This window comes from Pseudoliparis swirei, chromosome 20, assembly GCF_029220125.1.
Source record: "Pseudoliparis swirei isolate HS2019 ecotype Mariana Trench chromosome 20, NWPU_hadal_v1, whole genome shotgun sequence".
NCBI lineage: Eukaryota > Metazoa > Chordata > Actinopteri > Perciformes > Liparidae > Pseudoliparis > Pseudoliparis swirei.
In genome coordinates this window covers 5,259,101-5,264,270 of record NC_079407.1, presented here as the reverse complement: position 1 = coordinate 5,264,270, position 5,170 = coordinate 5,259,101, and the positions used below count along the sequence as shown (strand labels likewise).

The following is a 5,170-nucleotide window of genomic DNA, read 5'->3' as shown; positions in this document are numbered from 1 at the left end:
AAAAGTGCAAAGAATCCTGTCTGTGGAGCAGAACTGAGTCTTCCCATTTGTCTGTCCCTGGGCTCTTGTCTCTGGTCAGCTCCCTGGTTAGAAAAATAAGGGAAGAAGCACTGTTTAACTGGGATAAGCGACTGGTTGACACTGAGTGGGCTCTGGTGCATTGGGGGGCACGCCATGAGGCAGAAGAAGTGTCGTCAGTCCCCTACAGCCTTGTACCCCCTCCTTACCCCCCATTATAGCACGCTGCATTGATTCACCACAATAGGGCCGCATACATTACTAGGCCAGGGTGTTTCACTTGCGCTTTCCCCCACCCCCCCCCCCCCCACACCTCCCTGCCCTCCACCCATCACTCTCTCTTTTCTTCACAAAACCCCAAAACTGCAAACACTACCATCCCCTTCCCGTCTCCCATAGTTCCCCACGTTTCTAATGGCGATGCAAAGAAGGCCATCGGTTGCTACAGTCAACGCTGCGGGACGGTGCTAAACTTCAGTCGGTTGGATCGACTGTTGTGAACGAGAAGAGTTGAATGATTTAATATATTTTATAATGTTGGGTCAGGGGGTTAATTTCTGGTTGTAGGCCTACCTAATAAAATAAATAAATACAATTAAATATAAACCGTAAAGTGTTTCATCCTGTTTTCGTTGAGAAGAAAGTTTTGATGCACAACGTGTTGTGCGCATGGTATGTTGTGTTGCAACTCCTTTTGCTAATCACAAAAAAGGGTTTTCGTGTTCATTCAGGAAGTGAAAGTAGATCAGTGGGAGTATTGAAACAAAGCTTTATTGACTCGTGGGTACAAAAATGTTAAGACAGTGTACAAAGCATGTCACTCCATGGGTGAGGTACAATCCTGTAGGGCACAGGTGTCAAACACAAATCATTTTATGTGGCCCCTGACAACTTGAAAGACATATCCATCACCTTTTCTTAAAGAAATGTAAGAAACATATCCTGTGCTTTTATTTTGAAGGTTTCAAATTAAATTGATTTATGTTATATAATATTATTAAAGAACATTTCTTATGTACACTATTTATACACTCAAATAAACAATAATCAAATGCAAAGTGGGTTATTTAACACGATGTTGGGGAGAAGTTTATACGTGTATATGTTTCAGTCATAACCCTATGAGGGCGGCCGTAATTACAGTGAAGCCATATAATTTACTGGATGTTATCGAGGTTATCTCATGTTTCCTGTTCACCTGCGGTTCAGGTAACTGAGTTTGTTTGAGTGCTGATACTTCCTGTAACCTGGTTAAGCCTCAGACAGTATCTTTTTATTATTTGGAGAGCACAGCTTCTGATATATACCAAGAGTTACTTACAAGCTAGTTAACATCTATAATCTCTGGGCAGGAAATGAAGAATAGTGTCTTTAAGACAATTCATAGATCCACATCTAACTTGCTACTCGAACATATTCTCATCCAGAAGAGGATACCTTTAAGATCTGACTGATGATGAAGATCATTCACCTTTTCGGACATTTTCTTCTTCAACTTCATTAAAGTTCAGTAAAGTTAGAAAGATATTCACAGATTCGGACTTCCCGGCTCAATAACTCTCTGACGAAACGGAGTTAAAGCACAAAAAACACCTCTCTGTGATCGTAGTGATGTCGACAACAAGCTACAACCTTAATTTTACCAAAAAAAGCCGGTCTCCGAGATCGATAAATAACGTTGGTCTCAATGTGCGATCAGATGTGAGACCTAAGCCCAGGGACTGTCTGCAAAAAGCAATCCAGGAAAAACATATTCCAAAAATATTCAATATATCCACTGAAAGATTGTGAAGGCTGACATAACTTATACCATACGTCAAATGGCCACCCTGTGTTGTACTACAGCTGTTTTTTTAAAAAGAAACTCATCTTAAATAATTATTATGAATTATATTTAATATTTTATGGGGAAAAACTTCAATAGCTTCACTGTTATCAAGTGTTGGATGAAACCATTCATTTCCTACATCAATGGGCTCCACATAGGTGGACTACACCTCTTACTTTGGAGAAATGTGTTTTTTTAAAATTATTATGAATATTTTTTCAGATTTTATGGGAACAAATCTTCAATAGCTTCATTATTATCAAGTGTAGAGTAAAATCATTCTGTATCTACATCAATGGGCTCCACATGAGTGGACTACACCTATGATTTTGAAGAAAAAAGATTTAGAATAATTATTATGAATATTTTGTCATAATTTATGGAAACAATCTTCAATAGCGTCACTGTTATCAAGTGTAGAGTGAAATCATTCAATATCTACATCAATGGGCTCCACATGAATGGACTACACCTCTTACTTTGGAGAAATGTGTTTTTGAATAATTATTATGAATATTTTGTCATAATTTATGGAAACAATTTTCAATAGCTTCACTGTTATCAAGTGTAGAGTGAAATCATTCAATATCTACATCAATGGGCTCCACATCAGTGGACTACACCTTTTATTTTGAAGAAAAAAGATTTGGAATAATTATTATGAATATTTTGTCATAATTTATGGAAACAATCTTCAATAGCTTCACTATTATCAAGTGTAGAGTGAAATCATTCATTTCCTACATCAATGGGCTCCACATCAGTGGACTACACCTGGCAGGCTATACCTCATGAATCATTATACCATGGGTTTAATCTTGTACGGCACGAGAGAGCAAATGGCCAGGTAAGGGTTAAAAAAGGTGAGTAATTATATTATTATTATAAATCTTAACATCAAGTTGTTTTGAAACAATCCATTTGAAAAAGCAGCTTTAGTTTTTTGGTTGTTCCGTTGGAGGAAAAATACATAATGCATACTGGATACATTCTACTTGAGTTTTGCAGCAAAATACAATTATTTTTCCATTTTTACGCATGTTGTCAGGTCACATTTGATGACTATGATGGAGCCATTGGATTCGTCAACATAAGTAATGTGCACTGGAAGCTTGTGGTGAGTATGCAGCTGGTCATGTGGTACAATGTGCCTTTACAGCATTCATGTATGGCTCATTGTTGTGAGTGTATTTTAAGGTTATCAATCTTAAAATTGCTTTCAATATTTATAACAACATACAATCAAGTCAATATAACTAAATCTAATTTAATGTTAAATACAAGTTTTATTACAAGTTAATGTAATTTTTCATAAATTGTCATTAATAAATGAAGAGACAATAAGATTGTATATTTGTATCTAATGTAGCTGCATTGTGTACATGCACATCTGTAGCATGTGGATTGATTTTCAGACTGTTCTTTTAGTTTTAAATGTCTTCATGGTAGTCATCCCTACCTTAATGAAAAATATATATATGATTATTGTCCAATCAAAGCACTTGAATCATCTAACAGGATCCCGTTGGTAGTCCCCACTGCTACTCTAACAATTTGAGTTTTCTTTGATTGAGTATGACCCCATATTGTGGAACTTATTTTCAGACTAATATTCAGTACTTTCAAGTAAAATGTTAAAATATGCCTATTTAGCGTGGTTTGTTTCTTTATTTACTCACAGTTGTGATTATCTTGTGTACAATAAATATACTTCCAATGTTGCTCATTCATTTAGGTTTTACATAAATAAAATGTATTATGTTATTATTGTTGCTGTTGTTGGTACGTTTAAAATATGGCATGCTTTAACACTATATTACTTTTTAAAACAGTATCTCCATGCCCTTTTAAACCGCATATTTGTGGTTGATCCTCTGCAAGGGTTAAATGAAGTTGACGACTCCAGAAAGGCTGGCCAAAGATGTGGGTAATATTAATTAGATTATGGGAAATATATAATGTTATTCACATCTTTAGTAAGGCCATAGAGTAAGTGCAAATGTAAACCAAAATTATTTTCCTTTCATCCTGCAGACAGTATTTCAAAATGCGCCGGAACAGACTTGGAAAGGAGGACTGGGTGAACATCAAGTGGCAGCCGGGCCAGATAACCCACAGCTGCCAGAAAGATGGCAGCAGTTGTGGGATCTTTGTCATGCAGGTTATTTAATGCAACCTTTTGTCTTTCTGATAGATTAAACAATATGCTGTTTTACTATGTAAATTCAGACAAGGTGTGTTGTTTTGCCATTTGACAGATGGCCGAGATGACGGTGATGGAACTTCCAAAGATTCCTCAGCATTTTCGCATCAACTCATCTAAACAATCTATTGAAAAGCTAAGAAGAGACGAGGCTGAAGACATTCTAAAACAATCAGGTTTAAAAAAAAATAGGTAATCAATATTTGTTTGACTTAATACATAATTGACACTAATATACATGTATTACTTTACATACACTGTCACTTTCAAATCACTGCTTGTACCTACACTTACATACTGTCTATTGCACTACCTGCTACTCCCATTTGTCTGTAGTTTAGTTTATTATATGTCACCATATGTGTAGTATATGTTATATGTATATATGTTAGTATTATATGTATAGGTTGGTATATTTAGTAAGGTCATTATATGTTATTACATGTAAATTATGTTCAGAGTACTTGTACAGAGTGTATGTCATGTTATGTTATATTATGTTTGCTATGTTATGCTATGGTAGTTGTTGTGTGGTGCCTTGTCCTAAGAATTTCAGTGCCCAGTCTGACCCTGTGTCATTCTGTGCATCTGACAATAAAAGACTTGTAACTTGTAACTTGTAACTTTATTTCTAGTTTCAAAGGATGAGCTCTGTTCCTTCTGTGGAATTGAGGACCTGCCCAAAACTGATGTTGATGCTGTTTGGGTGAGACTTGTTTTTAGACAATCTGAGTTGTGGATAATCTGTAGATAACCTGGAGTGAGTTTCAAGGAATAACATTAGTAATCAAGTATTGTTAACTTGTATGCAAAACATGTTTCCTAAAGTTTCCATTTTTAAAATATGTTTAATTTATTTATCCCCATGTAGATTCAGTGTGGAACTTGCTCAAGATGGTTTCACACGCAGTGCTTTGGGATGACAGCAGCACAAATACCAAACAACATTGGTATTGTGTGTTGTGTAACTGAACACTTAGGAATATGTATGTCTGACTTTGTCGGATAAACTTGTTGACTTCAAGTTTATCCAGTTAAATGTTGTTCAAGCCGAACCAGTCATGTATACATTGGTATCTGATCGTTCATAAAGATTAAATGGGGGAACTACTTGACTACTA

General features: G+C 35.9%; 1 long non-coding RNA gene across 1 annotated transcript; it reads left to right on the top strand.

Annotated features, from left to right (window-relative positions):
• Nucleotides 1-3,375: 3,375 nt before the first annotated feature.
• Nucleotides 3,376-5,170, top strand: LOC130210975 (uncharacterized). Its single transcript, XR_008834898.1, has 5 exons — nt 3,376-3,769; nt 3,881-4,007; nt 4,105-4,241; nt 4,685-4,755; nt 4,921-5,170. It is a non-coding gene; the product is annotated as an uncharacterized LOC130210975 (long non-coding RNA).